This window comes from Castor canadensis, chromosome 1, assembly GCF_047511655.1.
Source record: "Castor canadensis chromosome 1, mCasCan1.hap1v2, whole genome shotgun sequence".
Classification (NCBI taxonomy): Eukaryota; Metazoa; Chordata; class Mammalia; order Rodentia; family Castoridae; genus Castor; species Castor canadensis.
In genome coordinates, this window is record NC_133386.1 from 68,867,346 (window position 1) to 68,891,613 (window position 24,268).

Below are 24,268 nucleotides of genomic sequence, written 5' to 3' on the forward strand. Positions count from 1 at the left end.
CGACCTGCTGAGCTCTCCTCTCATCACCTGGCTTCTGCTTTTCTTGGGTCCTTTGCTTATGCTCATTACTCTCTGCCCCCTCCTACTCTGTTTACTACAGTTTCTCAGATCTCAGGTGAACAAAATCTCTAACCAAACTTTCAACCAGCTTCTCCTTCAGGGATATCACCCCCTTATAGCTCAGCTGGAGGACACCCTACTGGGACATGGGACTATGAGCCACTTCAATCCCTTACAAGGCACCTACTGCAGTTCCTTGATTCTGTACACGAGGACAGCAGGCTAATACCTGCCATACATGGCCCAGAGGAGTGGCTGGAGACCATTTACGATCTATGGCTACGGGAACATTTATTGAATTCAGGGAAGAGAAAATTTTCACCTTTGGAGCCTGTGTGTATGCTGTTATGAGACTCACTACTCTGACGCCATCTGCCAACTAACCCTCCCTTCCCCTACGCCACCCCTTGCCAGCTCAAAGAAGCCAGAGAGAACACAATGCCCCCCTTCCTTAACAAACAAAAAAGGGAGGAATGTTGGCAATAATGGCACCCATGGGTTTCAGTTCTTACTGCACCCTTAAGCCTCAGCTTTCCAGGGTCACGGTCCTGCCTCAAGTCTAGCTTGAATCCTCCTTCTGCCCCAATCTCAAATCAGCATGAACCATAAGATCCTAACCCATCAGATCATGCTGAGTCTCACTGAGGGGTATTTAAGCCCCTGCCCTTCCTGCTTCTCTCTCTTGGCTCTCTTGGCTCTCTCCCTCTCCCACCTGGCAATAAAGAATATCTTGGCCAGATCATTCCTCTCCATGTGGTCATTTTTGGGCCCTACATTTCCAACAGTCGGCTAGAACTGGATTTGTGGTCTCATCTCTGTGCATAGAGTCACATCAATGCTAGACTGAAAACAGTCACCCTACTTTCCCCACAGAATGAGTAGAGAGGTCAGCAGGCTCAATCAAGCCTTCAATGTTCATGCAGGTAGTCTTACTGCTCCTGTCATCTCTCCAATCCCCTGCCTCCTGTGTTTTCTGGTGCATCTCTTGTGTCTGTGCCTCTGCCAGCAGGAGAGTTGGTGTGCCTCCTGCACCTGTGAGTTCACCACCTACAAATGACTCCTGGTGGCCTCATCTGCCCCAGGTTGTTTGTGGCTTCTGTGGTATCTCTGAAAAACTGCAAACATCCAGGTGTTTCTAGCTTCAAGTATTTGCATCTTTTTGAAGGCATCTCATCTATTGTTCCCATAATCACCTGCCTTCATCTTTCTCCTGTGTAGTCATTTTTCCAAGTTAAGTTTATATATTGTCTGTACAGCATAATTAATGTACAAATAGCCTTAGTATACTCTGCGATTGCTTGAATCAGTGCAAATGTTGATAGAGTAATAATGTTGCCATTTTGTGAATTGGCCAAAATGGCAGCCCCGCCACAGTGGTTCTCCTGGCTAATGCCCATCCTAATGACTATATTTCTTGCTCTCATATTCTTAAGTTTCATCCCTTGTATCATAAAAACTGTACAAAGATTTCTTTTAGACCACATGTCTGCTATTGCTAATCAAAAGTTTAACCAGTTGTACCTCCAAGGATATCAACCTCTCCAAAACCATCCAGAGAACTGCTATGAAGGGCCCTACCAGGACACCACAGGAGTCTGAAGATCTTTCCCCTTACAGCACCCCCTGCCATCAGGAAGCAGCTAAGAGGCCAATGCTTTGCCCCAATTCCCAATCCTCAGCCCCTACCCTCATCATTATTAAAGAAAAATGGGGGAAAGATAGAGTAACAATGTCGCCATTTTGTGAATTGGCTAAAATGGCAGCCCCACTCCTTAACAGAAATTCCTACTCTCTAAGACAGCCCCACCCCTACCAGAGACTACTGTGCATGCACTAACTTCCTTAACCTCCCCCTTCTGTAAAAGCCACGCCTCGCCCAGAGTCTGGGCTGCGCCATCTTTCCCCAGCCAGCCTGGCAGTTCCAGGCTGCCATTAAACTTTGCTCTTGGACATGAGACTTTTCTCATGAGCTTTCTTTATGAGCCGTGTTTTTCCTAACAAATGTGATTTGAGAAAGAAAGTTAGAGATGCTGTCAGTTGTTTTTACCAGAAACATAGCCTGCTCCTTAATGCTTCATTACTAAGAGAATGAGGCTCTGATTTCTGAGCAATAGAGGCTTCACACAGTAACATGGAATCCAACACCACAGTCTTGGTCTGTGATCTCATCAATTCTGAAAAACAGTGCTTTTGGAGTTAGGTTCAACAGGAACATAGTACTTATACCTGAGCAGGGAGATTATGTTCCCCATAGCACTCCAGTTTTATGTACAACTTGATGGTGAATACATAGTAATTGAAAATAGGAGTACTATTTCAATCAAATGTCTTCAGTAATGAAAAAACTATTACCTAAAACACTGAAATAACCTTTTTTAAAATTACAAATTGTTTTTTGACTATTATAAAGACCATAGATACTATTTCCAGAAAAGATTCACATATGCATAATTGTACATGAACTTAGAAAAAATTTATGGAAAATTTGAAAGAAGTATTTATATTGTAAGTTAAAAATTCTTGACCCACAGTAGAACAGAATTTGCCAATTATTCCAATTATTTCAATGTAACATAATTCAATTTCTTTTTGTTGTTTGTTTTCTGATGCAAGGCTCCCTACATAAACCAGACTGGCCTCAAACTGGTGATCTTCCTACCTCAACCTCATTAGTGTTGTAATCATAGAGGTGTGCCACCTGACTCATTATTTTTCATGATATTGAAGGATGGACTGGAGGTCCAAAAAGGTGATAATTACCCAGGGAGATACTTCTGCCTCCCAGGAAACTTCTGTTTGCACCAGAGAGACATCTCCTCCCTTGGGTAATACAAAAGGTTATAAAAACACAATTTCCAACCTGACCCATGAGACCACAGGTATCCAGGTCCCACTGCATGCCTCCATGCAGCCTTTCTCTTCTCTTCTCTACAAATAAAATCTTTCTGACCCCTGCTACTTGAGTCCACCTTTGTTTTCAGTCTCACATTAGACCCAAGAACCCTCAACACCCACAAATTCCTGTGTGTCATGTATGTATCATCTGGCAACCTACGAAGGGACACTTTTTCACCTGAGGTCAGTGCAGCTTGCGCCAAACTAGAGGGGATTGCCTAGGAAGTGGATGTGATTGTCTGGTACTCCAATGGAGTCTGTCCTCCAGGAAAGCCCTCATCCCACAGCTTAGCTATAGTGGATCTCTCAGGCTGACTTTCTCTCTCTTGCTAAGAAAAGTTTTCCCCTGAGAACCTGGGGAAAAAGCTCCAAGCCCTTTACAGCTGTTAAGGCATGCAACTAGAGAAATCAGGGCCAGCCAGGGGCTTATACTGACTGCTGATGGTATGGGGGTGTAGATAAAACTTCAATGCACCAAGGCTTTTTTTTCCTCTCAACTCTCAGCTCCCACTCTCCTCCCTTTCAGATTTGACCCACTAAGGAGGAGTTCCACCTTAGTGAAAGTGAAAGGAAAGTTTCTCTTCAAGCTATAAGGGTACTCTGACTGGGGCAACTCCCTGGTGATAACTGAAGGCTGAAGATGCAACTTCCTGACCTGCCTTGAGGTTCCAAAGGTGGCAAAGTATCAGAACTTCTCTGGTTATGCCTGTGACAAACAGACAATCATATCTCCACACTTTCTTCACCGTTCCCATGGCCAAGAGTGGAGGTCACCCCTTCCTTCCAGTGCTCCATTACTGCCTCTGGTGGGATCAACCTGGACAGCAGTGATAACTAATAACCCCTCAAGCGTTGAGCCTGAAAACTCTCTTTCCCCCAATCCTCAGCTTCTCCTTCTTCTTCCTCAAGTGAATCAGGATGAGTGGTCTCCCTTTTTGTCCTAAACAGCAGTGGGCTTTCTTCTTTAGCTGAGTCTGGTGGAGATCCCTATATCCTCTGTTCAAAATCTAATCCTTAGACAATGTCTTCAAGAGTCCCCATGTTGCTTCTGCAGCTCCCATTTCAGCTGAGTATACCAAAAAGTGCTACTCTCTAACTTGGGCTTAACTGTTTTTGTTAGGCATCTGGTTGATCTGGTTAAGCAGGTTCCTGTAGTCTGCCCTCAGGGGAGGAAAGAGTTAAGGGGATAGAGACCTCAAAGTTCTCCATTTTTGTCCCTTATTGCAGCAAAAAATAAAATCAGTGCCTTCAGACTCTCCCTCTCTTCTTATAGAAAATATATGTCTCAGAGGATATGTAGTGATTCAAAAGTCTACTTCATCAAGAATCCCCATCCATGTCTCCAAAGTGGTCTTCCCTCTGGCCATGAAAGCCTTCATGGTTACTTTAGAGCCCCTTACTGATAGAGTTGTTTTTAAATTACAAGCCTTCACCTGGTAGAGGAGAACCAGGTACCTGAGTCACAAGGCAAACAGGCAAAAAAATTTATCAGGGTCACTCTGGTGGGGTGGCTGCAGCTGGATGTATCTAAATGTCTTCCCCATGACCTCAGCCATACATGGCAGTGGTGGGAGAGCATGGGAGAGAGGGATGCCCTCTCGCACATAGAGGATCTCTTCACCTGGGGATGCCTAGGTAAAAGGAAAAAAAAAACATCTGTTAAGATGATAACTTTCCTTTGCTTCCCTTTTTAGATGGGTAATCAAGCTTCCAAGATCCCAGGAGGATCTCCCCTTGCCTGCTTACTAAAATATTGGAAAGACCTTGATGCAGAAAGTCTTCAATGAAAGTGACTCAAGTTTTACTGCACCTAGACCTGGCCACATATCCTCTGGGAGATGGGGAAAAATGGCCAGAAGAAGGGAACATTAATTATAATACCATTCTTCAATTAGATATGTTCTATAAATAGGAGGGAAAGTGGACTGAAGTCCCATATATTCAATTTTTCTTTTTCCTAAGAGACCACCCAAAATGGCTGAGCAAATGCAGACTAGATATCCAGACCATGGTGACCCTTTACAAAAAGCCCCCAAACTCCCTTGAGGAACCAGAACCTTAAAAAACCATCTAATGCCCAAGGGCCCCCAACAATGTCAAAGAGGCCTCCCTCATGACAGAAATCAAATTTCCAGGGAGATATATCCAATCCCAAGGAGACTGGTTGGTGCCCCATCAGCTCCCCCTTTATGCTCTTTTCCTCTTTCACACCCCCAACATTGTCCCACAGGACTCTATGCCCTCCAGTGAATTTCTGGAGGGGCTAGGGCTCACATTCCTTTTTGATTAAGTGAACTTAAAGAAACAAAAAAAGATGTAGGAAATTACACAGAAAACCCAGATCAGTACATCCAGCATTCATAGAAGTCAGTCAAAACTTTGAATAGAGCTGGAAGGCTGTAATACTATAATACCTCAGCCTCTCACTTCCCTGGAGAATCAGTGAGTACTAGATCAGGTAGCCGCAGCTGGGTATGATTATCACTTAGATACATGTGGCCCTACAGGCCTATCTCAGACCAGGCCCTTGCAGGAGGAGGAGGAGGGGGAGCAGGAAAGAAAGACAGAGACACTGGATACTTAAAAGGGAATCCCAATTCCCAATTCCCAAGGAGATCAGGCAGTGCCTAGGTATGATCCTAAGTGGGACCCCGAAAATGACAAGGATGAGTGGACTCATAACTACTCTATAAAAAGGGAGGATTGGCCCTGGGAGTGGTGAGTCAGATCAGGGGCATAAGTCCCTAGCCACTGGGCTACTTAAGTAAAGAATTAGATCAAGTAGCCAAGGGATGGCCAGGATGTCTTCGAGCAGTCATTATAGTTAGCCTTCAAGTGCCTGAAGTTGAAAAACTGGTCATAAACCAGCTCCTAACAGTTTACACTCCACATGACCTAGGGGAAATTTTAAACGCAAAAGAGAGGTTATTCTAATAGTAACTTATTACAGCCCTAGCTGGAATCAGCTATGGGGTGATTGTCAATTACGTAACTACAAATATCCAAACCAAAGTAATAGAGGGCACCTCAGAGCAGGTATGCCTTGCCATTAAGGACATGTAAAGGACTTTGTCATCCCTTGCCTGTATGGTCATGGACTACCACCTGGCTCTAGGTTTTCTTTTGGCTAAACAAGGAGGGGTATATGCCATCACTGATACTTCCTGTTGCACATATATAAACACTTCAGGCATTGTAGAAGAATGTGCAGACTACATTCTCTGAGAATGCTCTGAGAACAGTCCCTTGAAGCTCAGGTTTCTACACAGTTATGGGACCAAATAAAATCCTGGCTCCCCTCCAGGACATGGTTCCTACCCTTTCTGGGGGCTGTAGTTGTCATTATTCTCTTCATTGTTCTCTTCATTTTTGGGCCTTGCATTTTAAACTTACTTGTCAAAATTGTTTCCTCTCCCCTAGAATCCATCAAACTACAGATGCTCCTGGTGGAGATGAAAATGTAGTCCCCTCAATAATCCCTCTCGTGGTCAGCCCTGATGCTGTGGGGCCCCTTCATTGCTACCCGTCAGCAGGAAGCAGTCACTGAATAGACTTTGTTGTCTCTATCCCTAACAGCAGTTAGGGAGATCATTGAGAGGAGGGACTTGAAGCACAGACTGCAGCAGGTCCCAAAAGGTGGTAATTAGCCGGGAGACCCTTCTCCCTCACAGGAAACATCTGTTTGTACTAGAGAGACATATCCACCCTCAGGCAATACAAAAGACTTTTAAAAACCCAATTTCCAACCTGACCCATGGGACCACTGGTTTCCAGGTCCTTCTGCATGCCCCCATGCAGTCTTTCTCTTCTCTTCTCTACAAATAAAATCTTTCTGACCTCTGCTGCTCAAGTCCATCTCTGCTTTGAGTCTTAGAGCAGACCCAAGAATCCTCAACATGCCAAAATCTCTGTGTGTCATCCATGTATCAACATGAGATTTCAATCTGGTGCCAAAAATTGCAGTTTGATTTATAGCTCTTACTGGCAATATGATTTAGCCATACAAACTCCTAAGTCAAGAATTTCACTTGTAAGTTAATGAGATTCTTTGTGAAGAATTCACAGTCATCATAAGTCTTTTCTTTGTGATAGTACCTGTCACAAAAACCTTTAATAACTACTCATTTTCTTATTATTTTATTCATTTGTCTTTTGATATATTAATAGAATCTTAGAGTCTCTTGATCACTTTGTTGTTGTGCTATTATGCTTAACAAATATTTATTGAATGCCAATGCTAAGTGAATGTATAGATAATTAAGACAGAATGTCTTCTCCAGAGGAATTTATAATACAGTGGCATACAAAGAGAAAAATTCAATATATTGTAGTAAGTGATATAAGAAATGGGCTTAAGATCATAAGGGAGCCCAGAAAAGGAGCTCACATATGATATTGAGGACTCATGGAAAGATCCATGGTGAAGATAATGCTTAAGTTGTGTTAATAATATTGCTAATAATAAATGTTCTGATTTCTTATTATATGCTGATTATTTTGCTATAGGTCTTATTAAAATTGTCCCTCAAAAATCTTTATGAAGTATTTATCTCTTTATCTAATTTTTAAAAATCTACTTAATAGATGTGATTACTAGACTAAAATAGGATGAACAAAATTTCAAATGACGTGCCGTAAATCAATGAGCATTGTAATATGTTATTTTCTTTAAGTTGAAGAAAGCTGAGAATAGCATTTCAGGCAGGGGCAAGTAGCCATAGCACGTGCATGGACATATGGAATATTGTATAAGGGAAAGGAACAGAATAAAATAACAATAATAATAATTATTATAAATATAAATAATCATAAATTTCAAAACATTCAAATAAGGACTGATTGGTTGTAAAAAAAGAAGAGTGGCTGTAATTAAATTACAAGTATGTAGTAGGTGGATTCTAGGTTTTCTGGGTACAAAATGTGGCTTAGTATGAGAATATGTCACATTGAGCATTGTGAAAGTTGGGATATCTGGGATTAAGACAGAAGTTTTAAGACAAGGTCAGAACAAGAAACAGACTATGGTTAAGGTAAAACATTAGTATCATATAAAAGGAAAAATGCAAATGAATTATACTTTGACTAAGGTATGTCCATAATCCAAGACATGTACATGCAGTTTCTTAGTCGTTAATTAAGAGTCAATTTAAATTATTTCATATTCCCTGCTTTCAAAAATATTGTGGTGGAGTAGAATTTAAAGCTAAAGAAAGTTGGACTGGCAGGGTGGCTCAAGTGGTACAGTGCCTGCCTAGCAAGCATGAGTTCTCGAATCCAAACCCCAGTACTGCCAAAAACAAACAAACAAACAAACAAACAAAAACCCAACTAACCAAACAAACAAACAAAAACCTGCACTAACTGGCTTACTAACCTCCCTGCAATATGTAACCTTATTCTCCATTAGAAACACTCAATAAATCCATTTCCATTTCTACACAAGAAATCCTGTACTTGCATGTGATTGATAATCCTTTGTTCTTCTTTGCCATGAAGGGGTGAACATGGGGAGGACCAAATAAGTTCACACAGTGCTAACTAGTTTTGAATACCAACAAGCAATATATACAAATAAGAAACTTATTCATCCAAATTGTTGATTATTTTTTATTCCCATATTTCTGTGATCTATATTAAATACAGATAGCAAAGGTTAATAAGCTTTACTAAAATATGGTTTGATGTGTACAATTAAAGATGTGAAAGACTTTCACACCTTGTTTTCTGAGCAGGTAGTCAAGGCTGTCAGAGTCAAAGATGGATAGAGTATTAGTTATTGAATGAATAACTTTATCACTCTTGGCAAAGCTTTATTAATTTCCATCAAACCACAGTTCTCTTCCCACTCACACACCACATAATCTGGTCCCTTGTTTTTTACTACAGTCACTTTTCTATTAAGTGGCCAAAGAGTTCATATGGAAAATTCATACTTTGGGAATAAACAACTCATCCTTCAACTTAGACTTTCTGCACTGAGCTACCCCTGAGATGAATTCCACACAAATTATTCTCCTTGACCTCCTGTCTTAGAATTTGTTCAACTAACTGGAGACCTCAGTGGGAACTTTGATAGCAGGAAGATTTTTTTTTAATTTATAAAAGTAAGAAATGGCTAAAACAGGAATAACTGAACCTAAAGCATCAATTTTTTTCAAAAGTCAAATTTTCCTTCAATTATTGCCATTCATTTGATCGACTATAACTTACTATGATGTGGTCAGGTTGTTAAATAGCCAAAAACAAAAGCTGCAAATAAGTTACATAAGCTTATTTGCTTATAATTAAAACACATAAGCAGCTTTTGGCTGTATTAAAACTCAAGAAAATAGTTTATGTCATTTTTAAAAGTGTTTCCAAGGTAGAATATTTAATATTGCCTATAACACAATGCAGATTTTATTTCTGTTATAAATGCACAATCGACATATCTTCTAACTTAGCAATTGGAGATTACTGGGCACATAGCATTGTACTTACCACACTACCTCTGCAGCCAACCTCATATTTGAAATATTAATGTCTTGTAAGAGTGGCTTATTCCTGCTTTTGAAATCTTCATTTTTTATTTATTCTTCTTAATAATGTCTTGAATAGTCCCACTTGGTCTCTGCTTAAATAGCTAACCTGGTTTTGGACTTGCTTATCTTGTGTGCTAATGGAATAATATATTTTTTTCTAATCTTCATGTAGAAACAATGAAAACTGTAGGAAAAGCTGAAAAGAAGACAAATGTTTTGAGTGGACTAAGGTAAAATAATACATTTTCAAAAATGCAAATCATGCATTTTAAAGCACACATATGTCTGTACTATTTGTTTATGTGAGTGCTGTACTTTAGAATTCAAGAATTAATGGAAGAGGAAACATTGATGACATAGGCTTCCTTTCCTGGAAGATTAAGGCAAGCATTTTTCTAGCCCTGAAATTGTTGAAATCTTAAACACAGAATTGCAGGCTGAGTTCTCATTACCTTCTCTGATATCTGTTAATGTCACCTATGGATTTTATCTATTATTAATAACTATAAACCTGCTCATTTAACAATGATGCAGGTTGTTTTGAACTCTACTTTAAATGGTCTTGTTAACTAAACTGTTGGAAATTGAACATTTTACTATGGACTGTTTTTACTAAACTCACTGAATTTTCTTCAGCCTCCAGATATTACCCTCCAATACTCAGACAAATAATTTAAAAATTACAAAATGACATAAGGGATTTATAAAGAAGATTATGAATAGGGTCATTTGGAGAAATTTTAGTAAAGTTAATTAAGTAAAACTATTGATCATCCCTCCCAACTCTTTTAAATTCCTAACAACAACAAAAAGTAAGAAGGTTTTTTTTTTCAATAGTTTTCTTTTTGTTTTATTTATTTTAATTGGTGCTTACATGAGCTTAAATAAACTAATCTAGAGAAGAGTTCCTCCTTGTACTGCTGTAATCTCATTCGGTAACATGCTGGCTCACCTCACCTTTCACTACAGATTTCTTTAATTTTCTTTACCTTTTATTTACTTATTTATTTTTGTTTGTACTGGATTTTGAACTCAGGGCCTCATACTTGCTAGGTAAGGATTCTACAACTTGAGTCATTCCACCAGCTCAACTTTCTTTAGCTTTAAATTCTATTTTACCTATTTTTGTAAACAGGGAATATAAAATAATTTAAATTAACTCATAAATAATGAATAAGAAACTACATATATCTATATCTATCTATACATACACATATAAATATATTTTGAACTATAGACACATTTTGGCCAAAGTGTAGCTCAATTCCATTTATCCTCTTATGTGCCACTCTAATGTTTGCATACTGCTGTCTTTATTTTTCAGATAAGGCCTTATACTTTTTGCCCAGGGTGAACTTCAGACTATGATCCTTCCACTATGTTCTGACATAGCTGGGATTAGAAAAGTACACTACCATATCTGACTTGTTTGAGAAAATGGGTTCTCACTAAATTTTTGCCAGGGCTGACCTCAAAGCACAATTCTCCCAGTCTTTGCCTCCTCTGTATACTGGATTATAGGCATAAGCCACTGAGCCAGGCCTATTAGTATAGTTTTATATATCATATGTTATCCTTTCCTTGAGCAGTTAAGACTGGATTTTTTTTCCTCTTTACCATGCTTCCATGTAATCACAATAATGCTGTTTGCAGTAGACATTTGCTGTCCTTCATAATTGCTCATAAAGTACTCTTGTGAAATTCACTGCTCTGTATCTTGAGCATAGTTCTTTGGGGCTTTAATTTTGACAGATCAACAAATTTACAGTAATCTACATCACATGTAAGCCCTTAAGTAGGTGGAAGAATATTTTCATGCATTCCTTCCGGTGCCTATTCTTAGGATGGATCTCTGGGTTTTGTTGGAACCATTTTCTCCAAATATAGTAAGGACAGCTTAGGTTTATCATAATTAATGTGTCAGTAACCAGTAACTGGTACAAATAAATTTTGGGTAGAAAATTTCCCCTGTATTCTTTCCTACCTCATTACTGTTTTAAAATTTAAAATATTAGAGAAATTGGCTTTCCTTGCTTTTTTCTCTCTAAATTTTTCCATTTTAAGTAGTAGGATCATCATTTCAAGGAGTATGAAGTTTCTCCATCTTTTTTCAAAGATACTTAGGAGAAAGCAAATAGGATTGCTCATGTGGTTTTTCAGTGTTTGAGTCATACTACTTGCTAAGGTGGAGATAAAGTAGTCAGTAATCACTCTACTTCTTAAACAGAACACAATTGATTTCCATTATCTAGCATAGTGTCTATCTCTGTGCTTGCTTCTTAGAGTTTAGAGGACATGGGCTTTTATACAGAAAACACTAATTTAAAAAAATCACCAACACCACTTAGGACTTCAAATCTCAAAGAAAAATATGAGCATTAATTTTTATATTTAGCAATTGAAATCCTTGATCAGAGACCTGTTCTGACATAATATCATGGCTTAAATCCTTGCATTTTTGTATGCAAATATAGAATGCTATTACCTCCTAACCTAAATTAGAATATTTCAAACCTATTAACATGCTCCTCACCTTCTTTGTTCTTTTTTATGATATTAATTTTGTTTGCCTATTCTTAAAACATACCATGATTGCAAGATGAAAGACTTATACTTAACACTTCAGTTCAAAAAAGTAATTACTGATTATCTACTGTTTATTGAGTGGCTTGTAGGGCTGTGTTCACTCTGTGGGACAAGAATGTAATACAGGATATAGTTTCTAGCATACAGGAAATTATGAAAAAGATGTCTTACAAAAAGTAACACTCCTTGATATTAACTATTAATTTTAAATATAGCTCTGTAATATCCTTGAACAAGGAACTGGGACAGTGAAGTAACATCCTGAAAAATCCTTTGGGACTTCACAGCAAACACTTGATTTGTAGTGCAATGTCCCATGTGAAAGACAGCTCTGCTTTATGTTTAAAGAAATAAATTTACATGATTAAAGATTACATAATGCATACTTAGCTTTAATGTTAATGATGGCAGTCTGATGAAGTAGGTGGATAATGAATATGGATGTTTCCAAGGCATACTGCATATGTACAAAGTAAACATCAGTGCAGGAATGATCGCTTTGAGAAGTCCCTCCCCACCCCTGCCAGTCTGTTCGAAATAGCTTTGTTTAATTGCCTAAAAACTTATTTTGGTCTGTCATCTCTATGAAGTTTCATCCCAACTGATTCAAATGCTACCTCTTGTAAAAAAAAAAAAAGTGGATATATTTTAAATGGAGAGATATGTAAAACTTTAAGAAAAGCATTTAAAACATATATATTTTCTAGGTCTATTATTACCTTTCAAAATATTATCTTTCATTAAAAATGGATGCCTTGTTTTATGCATTTATGGTACCTAATGAATAATAAAAACCTATGACCCACTCAATAGACTTAGTGCTAGACAATTTCAAATGAAAATTCCTGCAATATTCCACATATAACCAGCCATGATGAAAGCAGATTGAGTCAAGTTCTCCAGTTTCTCCAGTATACCTTATGTAGCTTCTGGTAATTGAGCCATTGGAAAACTACCAAGGGAACATCTGGCTGGCTACATGGAGGAGTGTGCTGACCTGGCTTATCAGTCACATATGGAACCTCTCAAGAGAACAGCTAAACTCATTCACCTTGTCTTCACTCTTAGCAAAAGTTTTACAAGGCCAAATAGGCAGTATCAGTATGATTAATCTATGATGACAAACAAGAGTGAAACACAAATGAAGGAGAAAGTGGCTATAGTTACTTTGCTTCCTTGGCCATTTTTGAGTTAATGTTCTGGCACTGTTTAATGTATAAGATTCTGATGTGAGTGTTTATCTTTTAGGGTCTGAGATGTTGCAGGGCCAACACTGTAAAGGACAATTGTACATGGAGATTATCAATGCTCCACTTCTCTCAATATATTATTTAATGCTACTTGCAGAAGGAAAATATTGTAGAGAAGTTGTCACAAATTATTTTACAGCAAGAATATGAACTTCTAATTAAAGAAACTTAATTATTGGAGAAGGGCCATAATTTATATACTGGAACCAGTCAATTGGGTTCTAACTTTCCCCTGCCAATTTTAATATATCTACATCTTTTCTAGTCCACAGATACTAATACACTCCTCAGAATCCCTAGAGTACTTATTTATTGGATTACCAGTGATCTGTATCCAAAAACACCAGGGTCTCACTTTTATTTTAACTGAACTGACTTTCTAGAAGCCATTTTCTGTTTTCTTTTCCTCTCCTGTTTTGTCCTCTTTCCTACAGCAGGTGATTTATACTTTGGTTATCTGATTAGACTTGACTTTTTGTCGAAAAAGTGAAGGTCAATGGCATTTTCTCTCTGTCCTTACTGTTTCCTCAGTTATCAGCTTTCATCTATTGATAGATGACATTGACTTTTTGACTGATAAAACATTACACATAGAATTGGTTGTTCTTCAATAATAACACATGTTGTCCTGTTTGAGGAACATTGGAAAAATTCAAAGAATAAAGTACTAGTCATTTTGAATGCTATGGAAAAGAGCTATCCAAAGATGTGGGAAAATATTTAGACAAAGAACATGTTGAAAGTCTTCATGGCCAGGAATGGTAGAAGAAGAGACTTGCAAAAATGCTGTGGGTTCATGGAAAGAGCCATAGTTATTCAACCAGTTTGTAAAACATTATTTTTAGCAGTCAGAAAAAAACATATTGCCCAAGGAGTTAGGACAAATGCATTGTATATTAAACAAAAGAGTTGAGTGAGTAGCATAGTAGTACTAGAGGGCGAGACTTACTGCGTGGGTAGTGTGTCTTGACTGGTATCTGGCAGACTCTCAGGAAGTATCTCTGTATGTTTAAACTTCTTTCATTCAGGGAAACTGAGCCATGTCACACCTGATGAAGACCAATCATTGGGTGCTCTCTACCTTTCAATTTTATTATTCAGCAACTTATTAAGCATAAACAAGTACAAATTTAGAGGTGTTATTAAAAATGCCTTAGAGAACAGCCAATTCATATTTTATGGATAAAAACATCAGAGTATAGTGGGTTGAAATATTTCCCCAAAATCCCAATATCTAACACTTTTGTAGAGTTTTATTCCTTAATATTTATTTTCAACTCCATTTTCTTGTGGGTCACACATCTATGTATGTGAAATACTATCTGTTTGTTATGAAGAAACAGTTTCTGAGAAGTCAATAGATGGGCTTAAAGTTTCAGTGTTGGTCTTGGCAGAGCATGTTCTAGAATAGCCCCCGTAATTTTTCTGCCACACTCAAAGTGGAAATAAATAAAGCAGTGAGAAGATATGATGAAGGTGAGATTTATCATTGTTATCAGTATAAGGCGAGATGGTAGTCACTGAGTGGAGTGAGCTTTCTCACAAGCTCTTCTCCCTGAACCTAACTGGGGGAGACTGGAGATGCAGAAAGGACAAACAGCAGATTACAGAAATTTGGGGCCAGGTGTGCTGGGTGCACAGATAGAGATGCACAACAGCCTTGTTGCTTCTTTTTCTCTAATAACTCTTCTTTTGCTTTGCTTCTTTTCTCTTATTCTTTAAAACCTTACTTCTGAAGTCTTTCTTTAAGACCTTGCTTCTTTTTCTATTCTTTAAAGTGTCTTTTCTTAGACTCGCACTGTCCCATGTTGTCTTTACTCTCTCTTCAAGTCTTGGCTCTCAGATTTATAGTGTCGCATGTTCTCTTTTTAGCTTTCTTTCTTTCTTTTTTTTTTTTGAAAATACTAAATGTTTTAATAACATCAGTAAATATAGATATGCCATTAAACATTGAAAGAAGACAATGCAGTTTATAGAGGAATAATTCAGCCAAAAGAGTTAAGCCCAGGTAATGAACGTATCACAACATAACAGATAAGTCAAATAGCAGTAAAATAAACTTAATAAAATTTGAGAGACAACACAAGACTTTAATGTCCATGTAAAACAGAAACATCTGGTACAGAATTAACAAAGAGTGTGAGTGTATAGTAGAGGGAAGCAAGTCAGAAAAATAATACTAATATAATATCTGAATAACAAACTTCTAGAACCTTAGATAGCTGAAACATAGAACTGTGAAGCAGAGGAATCAAATGAAATAATTATACTGAATTCAAATTAAAATGACAAAGTTAAATATTTAAGGAGGATTAAAAAGATTATTTAAAATAAAGATAATTATCATTGTTGAATCATAATAACAAAACAAAAGGGGGTAGAAATTATTCAGAGATAAAAACAAATAAAGAATAATTTCTACCGGTCAAAAAATAAAACTTGCATAGGATAAGTATCGGGAAGCACTGAAGAGATTACCATGAATGCAAAACTTGCTTTAGTTTATTAAATTTTAAATTAAAGAAAACAATTTTAATCTATATGCAAAAGTAAGTCACCAATAAGGGGAAAAATAGGCTACATTGTTGTTCATCAATGCTATTACAGAATAAAAAATGTGGATATTGGGTTTTGGCTGTTGTATTTTTACATTTTGAATTATTTGTTTTAAGATAATGATTTCTAAAAATATTTTAAATTCTTCACTTTATAGTAGCTACTAGTATACTTGAAACTATCATTTCAAAATTAACAACATTCCACAATTTTCACATTTTAATATAAGAGCATAATTAAGCTAACAATGTTTAAAAAGAAAAAATATAAGTAAATATATTATACATGCAATATACATAATATAGGGAAAGTCACTCTATCAGGACAGTAACTTTCAGAAATACAGTGATTTATTAACCTTTTCAAAACACTATTTTAATAAAGAGTAAAAAATCTTAGATGACAAGATAAAGGAGCAAGAAGTTTCAGATTTCAGGTGTGGAAAACTATGGGAAGGTGTTAGGTCTGCTTAGATGCCTCTGGTACCAACTCTGAAGTAATAAGTAGTTGTCCCTAATAAGGGAAGATTCATGTCTGTGGCTTTAGGTGGTAATGAGGAGGAAAAGTAGAGACTTTTTTCTACACTAATCTCCTTTCTGCCATCAAGCAAACAGAGGAAAAGTCAAAGAAGCCTCTTGTGTTTTCTACCATCTTAAGCTCTGTAGTCCTCAGTATCGTAGGGAGAAATATATTGGTTTCTTTAAGTGCTATTCAAGGTTATGAATTTTTAGCAAAAATAAAGCTCTTAAAATGCTTGCACAATCCAGTGCTAATTACAATATTCAAGATGTGGAAACAATCTGAATATCCACTGGGAAATGAAAGGCAGCAAATATGGGCTATTCCTTACTCTTTAAAAAGAAGGGGAATTTTGCACCATATAACAATACACATGGGTGAACCTTGAGAACATTCTCAGTGCAATCAGCCAACCACAAAAAACATAGTACTGCATGATTCCACTTATATGAATTAACTTAAATAGTCAAATTACTAGAATCAAAGAGTGAAAAGGAGGTTCCTAGAGCATGGGGAGAGGAAAACATGAGGAGTTATAAATCTATACGCACAGTTTCATTTAAGTAAATTGAATGAATAGTAGACACTTACCATACAACATCATGCCTATAACCAATAAAAACATATTGTCACCTAAATATTTAAGAGGACAGAACTTGTGTCAAATCTTATCACAATCAGGCAGAATTTTTTAAAAAGTGCTACACTATATAAGTAAATACATAGAACATAATCTCATTAGAAGTTTGTATGTCCATAGAGGAGCTAGAATTACGAATGGTTATAAAGGATGCTGGAGTGGTTATGATGAGGTAGTGGCTTGGCATTTTAGATGACTTTATTGGGGAAGTATCTTGAAAACACAACAATTTGACTAAAGATGTAGATGACTACAGGGGTATCTATGTGGCCATCTGAGAGAAATGTTTTAGAGTGAGAGAGGAAAAGACAGATAAAAATGTCCTGAGGGCAGAATATGCCTGCCATTTTTTTCTTTTATTCATTTATTCATATGTGCATACATTGGGCCATTTCTCCCCCCTACCCCCCATCCCTTCCCTCTCCCTCCCACCCCCTTCAATTCCAGGCAGAACCTGTTCTGCCCTCTTCTCCAATTTTGTTGATGAGAAGACATAAGCAATAATAAGGAAGACAAACCATTTTTGCTAATTGAGATAAGGATAGCTATACAGAGAGATTCCTAGCATTGCTTCCATGCACAAGTGCATTACAATTCAAACTGGTTCATCTCTACCAAACCTCTTTAATACTTCCCCATCACGTTCCCATATTCACTTCTGTCATTTTAAGGTTACTCTATTAGCTTCTCTGCAGTGGGGACATCGAATACTTTCAAGTTTTGGGTTTCCTACCTAACCCCATTCTTCCCATATGTGCTCTGCCCTTAGCATGTGATCTAAGACCAACAAAACTACTGCATTTGCCCTAGATCTAAAGTCCACATATGAGGGAGAACATACGGTTTTTGGTTTGCTGGGCCTGGCTAACCTCACTCAAGACGATGTTTTCCAGTTGCATCCATTTACTTGTGAATGACAAGATTTCATTCTTCTTCATGGCTGAGTAAAATTCCATTGTGTATAAATACCACATTTTCTTAATCCATTCATCAGTAGTGGGGCATCTTGACTGTTTCCAAAACTTGACTATCATGAATATCATTGCAATAAACATGGGTGGCAGGTGCCTCTGGAGTAAGCTAAGTCGCATTCCTTTGGGTATATCCCTAGGAATGGGATTGCTGGATCATAGAGCAGATATATGTTTAGTTTCTTAAGAAGCCTCCATAGTGATTTCCTGAGTGTTTGTACTAGTTTGCATTCTCACCAGCAGTGTATGAGGGTTCCTATTTCCCCACATCCTCACCAACACCTGTTGTTGGTAGTGTTTTTGATGATAGCTACTCTAACAAGTGTGAGGTAGAATATTAGTGTGGTTTTGATTTGCATTTTCTTTATGACCAGAGACAGTGAGCATTTTTTCATGTGTTTTTTTGTCCATTTGAATTTCTTCTTTTGAGAAAGTTCTGTTTAGTTCAGTTGCCAATTTCTTTATTGGATTGTAGTTTTTTGAGCTCCCTGTATATTCTGGTTATCAGTCATTTGTCTGATATATAGCTGGCAAATATTTTCTCCCATTCTGTGGGTGGTCTCTTCAGATTAGAAACCATTTCTTTTGTTATGCATAAGCTTTTTAATTTTATAAAGTCCCATTTGTCCATTGTTTCTCTTAGTTGCTGAACTGCTGGAGTTCTATTGAGGAAGTCCTTGCCTATAACTATTGTTTCCAGAGTATTCCCTGCTCTTTCCTGTACTAACTTCAGAGTTTCAGGTCTGATATTAAGGTCCTTGATCCATTTTGAGTTGATACTAGTATGGGGTTATAAAAATGGATCTAGTTTCAGTTTTTTGCAGGTGGATAACCACCTTTCCCAGCAACATTTGTTGAAGAGGCTGTCTTTTCTCCATCTATGTTTTTGGTGCCTTGTTTTGCTTTGGTCAAAACTAAGGTGGGCATAGCTATGTGGATTCATATGAGTGTCCTCTATTCTGTTCCATGGGTCTTCATGTCAGTTTTTTGTGCCAGTACTGAGCTGTTTTTATTGCTATAGCTTTGTAATATAGTTTGAAGTCGAGTACTGTGATACCTCCAGCATTGCTCTTTTTGCTGAGTATTGCCTTGGCTATTCATGTTCTCTTGTGTTTCCAAATGAATTTCTGGTAGATTTTTCAATCTCTGTGATGAAATTCTTTGGGATTTTGATGGGAATTGCATTAAACATGGAGATTGCTTTTGGTAATATTGCCATTTTTACTATGTTGATTCTATGGATCCATGAGCATGGGAGATCTTCCATCTTCAGTAGTCTTCCTTGATCTCTTTCTTCAGGGATTTGTAGTTCTCCTTGTAGAGGTCTTTCACATCTTTTGTTAAGTTTACTCCTAGGTATTTGATTTTTTTTGAGGCTATTGTAAATGGAATTGTTTCCATACATTCATTCTCAGTTTGTTCATGTTGGTGTATAGAAAAGCTAATGATCTTTGTAAGTTGATTTTGTATCCTGGCATCTTGTTATAGCTGTTTTTGGTGTCTAAGAGTTTTTGGATAGAGTTTTTTGGGTCTTTAAGGTATAGGATCATATCGTCTGCAAATAGGGATATTTTGACAGTTTCTTTACCTATTTGTATTTATTTTATTTCTTCTTGTGTAATTGCTCTGGCTAAGAATTCCAGTACTATGTTGAATAGGAGTGGGGATAGTAGGCACTGTCTCGTTCCTGGTTTAGGGGAAATGATTTCAGTTTTTCCTCCATTAAGTATGATGTTGGCTATAGGTTTGTCATATATAGCCTTTACAATATAGCCTTTACAATGTTGAGGTAACTTCCTTCAATTCCTAGCTTTCTTAGAGATTTTATCATGAAATGGTGTTAGATCTTATCAAAGGCTTTTTCTGCATCTATTGAGATGATCAAGAGGTTTTTGTCTTTGCTTCTGTTGATGTGCTGTATTACATTTATAGATTTACACATGTTGAACCACCCCTGCATCCCTGGGATGAAGCCAACTTGGTCATGGTGAATGATCTTTCTGATATGTTATTGGATTCAGTGTGCCATTATTCTATTGAGGATTTTTGTATCGATGTTCATTAAGAAGATTGACCAATAGTTCTCCTTTTTGGGGTCATCTTTGTCTGGTTTTGGGATGAATGTAATACTGGCTTCATAGAATGAGTTAGGCAGTGTTCCTTCCCTTTCTATTTTATGGAAAAGTTTAAAGAGAGTTGGTATTAGTTCTTTAACGGTCTGATGGAATTCAGCAGAGAATCCATGAGGTCCTGGACTTTTCATTTTGGGAGAGTCTTTATTGCTGCTTCAATTTCATTTTGTGTTATAGATCTATTCAGGGAGAATCCATGAGGTCCTGGACTTTTCATTTTGGGAGAGTCTTTATTGCTGCTTCAATTTCATTTTGTGTTATAGATCTATTCAGGTGATTAATATCTTCTTGTTTTAATTTTGGATGGTCATAAGTATCTAGAAATTTGTCCATTTCTTCAAGAGTTTCAAACTTATTGTAACATATGTTCTCAAAGTAGTCTCTGATGATTCCCTGGATTTCTGTGATGTTTGTTATATCTCCTTTTGCATTTCTGATTTTACAAATTTAGGTTTTTTTCTCTCCTCATTAGTCAGATTTGCCAGGGGTCTTTCAATCTTGTTTATTTTTCCAAGTTGATTCTTTGTATGTTTTTTTTTTTTTTCTATTTCATTAATTTTGGCCCTTATTGTATTATTTCTCTCCTTCTGCTTATTTTGGGTTTTGCTTGTCTTGTTTTCCTAGGAGTTTAAGATGTAGCATTATGTCATTTATTTGAGATCTTTCTGTCCTTTTAATATATGCATCATGGCTATAAACATTCCTCTTAGGACTGCCTTTGCTGTATTCCACAGGTTCTTGTAGGTCGTGTTGTCATCTTCATTAACTTCCAGGAAACTTTTAATTTCCTCTTTTATTTCATGAATGATCCACTGATCATTGAGCAATGTGTTGTTCAGCCTCCAATTGTCTGCATATTTTCTGCTATTGTTTTTGTTGTTGAGTTCTAGTTTTAATACATTGTGATCAGATAGAATGCAGGGTATTATTTCTATTTTCTTCTATTTGCTCAGGCTTGCTTTTGCCCTAAGGTATAAACAATTTTGGAGAAAGTTCCATGGGCTGAGAATAATGTATATTATGCGGATATTGGATGAAATATTCTGTAGCCATCAGCTAGGTTCATTTGATCTATGGTGTGATTTAGTTCTAGAATTTCTTTATTGATTTTTTGTTTGAATGACCTATCCATTGGTAATAAGGGGCTATTAAAGTCTTCCATCACCAGTGTGTTGGAGTCTATATATGCTTTTAAGTCCTTAGGAGTATGTTTGATAACATTGGGTGCATTGATGTTGGGTGCATATAGGCTGATAATTGTTATTTCCTTTTGGTGTACTTCGCCTTTTATTAGTATGAAGTGTCCTTCTTATTTTCATTTGATCAATGTAAGTTTGAAGTCTACTTTGTCCGAGACAAGTATTGTTATTCCTGCCTGTTTTTAGGAACCATTGTCTTGGTAAATCTTCTTCCAGCCTTTCACCTTAAACCAGTGCTTGTTTCTGTCCATGAGATGGGTCTCCTGTAAACAAAAGGTTGTTGGATCTTCCTTTTTAATCCAGTTTGCCAAGTGATGTCTATTGATAGAGGAGTTGAGTCTGTTGACATTCAGTGTTAATATTGATAGGTATGTGTCGATTCTTGCCATTTAGTTGATTTTGTTTTTTATGGCTTTGATCATATGCAGCTGAATCAATGTTACTCTCTGATTCCTTTTCTTTTCTTCTGTGGTTTGATACTGCCTGTCCTTTCATGGTTTTGTTTGCTTTCATTCTGTGTGCAGAATTCCTTGGAGAATCTTTTGTAGTGGTGGCTTGGTGGTAATATATTGTTAGTTTCTGCTTATCATAGAAGACTTTTATTGCTCCATCTATTCTGAATGAGAGTTTTGCTTGGTAGAGTATTTTAGGATTGAAGTTTTTTTCATTCAGTGCCCAGAATACCTCACTCCATGACCTTCTTGCTTTTAAGGTTTCCATTGAGAAATCTCCTGTGACTTTGATGGATTTACCTTTGTATTTTTTTTTGTTGTTGTTGTTAGATCCTTAAATATTCTTTCTCTATTCTCTGTGCTTGTTTTTTTTTTCATGATAATATATCATGGGGTAGTTCTATTTTTGTCAAGTCTCTTTGGTGTCCTGGAGGCCTCCTGTACCTGGATGGGCACTACTATCTCTAGATTTGGGAAATTTTCTGTTATTATTTTACTGAATATATTATGAATTCCTTTTGCTTGCACCGCTTCTCCTTCTTCAATACCCATGATTCTCAGGTTTGGTCTTTTGATGGAGTTGGTGAGTTCTTGCATATTCATTTCACAGGTCTTCAGTTGTTTGACTAATAGTGCTTCAGTTTTTCCTTTAATTTCCATTTTGTCTTCAAATTCCAAGATTCTGTCTTCCACTTGTTCTATTCTGCTGGAGTGACCTTCCGTTTTGTTTTGTGTGTCTGTTTCATTCTTTTTTCTGAAGTTTTCCATATCATAAGTCACTTCCTCTTTAATATTGTCTGTTTTCATTTTTAATTCATTAATCTCACTATTTATAGTGTTCTCTGTTTCACTTTGGTGTTTATTTAGGGCTCCTATGAGTTCATTTATTTATTTCTGTGTGTTCTCAAATTTTTTATTTTTGGTGTCTTGAAATTTCTTGTGTGCCTCTTGTATGTTTTGGTAACCATGTCTGGCAACATCTCCATGAAAATCTCAGAGATTACATGGAGGATTTCTTCCTTGAGGATGTTTTGTGGACATTGTTGGGTTCCTGGGCCTCAAATATCTTTGTTTTGTTGGATTATGGAACTTGGTATCCATTTTCTTCATTTCCTTTTGACTGCTCTATTAAATTTGAGAATGGTTTCCATCCCTTTTTCTTCTTCCCAGTGCTCCACTTAGTACTGTGCAACTATGTTGATAGGCTACTTGGTGGTTTCAGTCACCTGTTTTCTTTCCCTTGGTTTAATTTTATTTTGTGATTGTATTTGGTTTTTAGCCAAGTGCATGTGTACTATTTCTGTCCCTGGTCTGGGTGTAATTTAGTATTAACTAATTCACAATAATAAAACTAAGAAAAAAAAAGACAAAGAAATCAATTGGGAGAGATGAACAAACAACAAGTGAGAAAACAAACAAACAAGCAAGCGAAAAAAACCCTCCAGGTTCAGGAACAATAGAATTTCAGTCTTACTTTAAGTTCTGGTGTTTCTCCTCCTGCATCCAGTCGTGGCGTTGGTATTTAAGCAGAAGCTCTGTCATAGTTTCACCTGGTGGTTTGGTAGTGTTTTTTTTCTTCTGTCTTTCAGTGGCAGCTGCTTGCTCAGCTCCTACCTAAGTGAGGTGTGGCAATTTAAGTTTGAGTGCTGTCCTCAGGTTCAGGATATCAGCTCTGTAGTTCACCAGGTGTCCTGCTTTGGAGTTGGCTTTTTGCTGTGCTTGTTTACTCTGTGCTTGTTTCTTTGCCTTGCCCCCTTTTCTGTGGCAACCTCAGTGATCCATCAGCTGGCCCCCTGCTGTCAGTGTGTTGTGATGGTTCTCTGCTTGTTTTTTCAATTTTGCAGAGCTGTTTGACTTTGAGTGTTGCTCACTGGCTCAGGAGATGAGCTTTGTGGACTGTTACCTGCCCTATGTCAGGCAGTGGCTTATCACCCATCCATTGTTGGCCTTCCTTTCTAGCTATTTGTTTACTGATAGTTCATGGAGAGATTAGCTCCTTGCCCTTGCCCTCTTCTCTGGTGCACTGTCAGAGTTCCTGCCTCCTCTACTGTGTGCTAGTTTTCAGTTCATTGTTCATTGTTCATTTTTTTTTTTTTTTGCAAGGAGGGACTCAGTCAGCCAAGGGTACTATGCTGGTTTATCCCAGGGGTGGCTGGGGAATACCATGTGACACTTGGCACTCACCTGTTTGGTCTGCCAAATGTCTCTCAAGCAGGTTTTGGAGCTGGTGGCTGTCAGTGGTGGCAGCACATCTGTTTTCTCAGCATAGCATAGCATGGAGAAGTTTTCTACAGGCTAGGGATTCAGGACTGTGGAAGTTTTGATTCTCCTTGGTGCTTGATTTCTGCCAAGTGTGGTTCCAGCATCTCAGCAAGGTTTTTGATTCATGGAGCTCACACTGCCTGCTTCTGCACTCTGGTCACCATCTCGGATCTCTCTCTCTTTAGCTTTGTTAAAGTCTCGGTGCTCAGTCTTGCCCTGTCCCAT

At 37.5% G+C, this 24,268-nt stretch overlaps 1 pseudogene; it reads right to left on the minus strand.

Annotated features, from left to right (window-relative positions):
- Positions 1-913: 913 nt before the first annotated feature.
- LOC109678932 (diablo IAP-binding mitochondrial protein-like) lies at positions 914-24,268 on the minus strand (annotated as a pseudogene).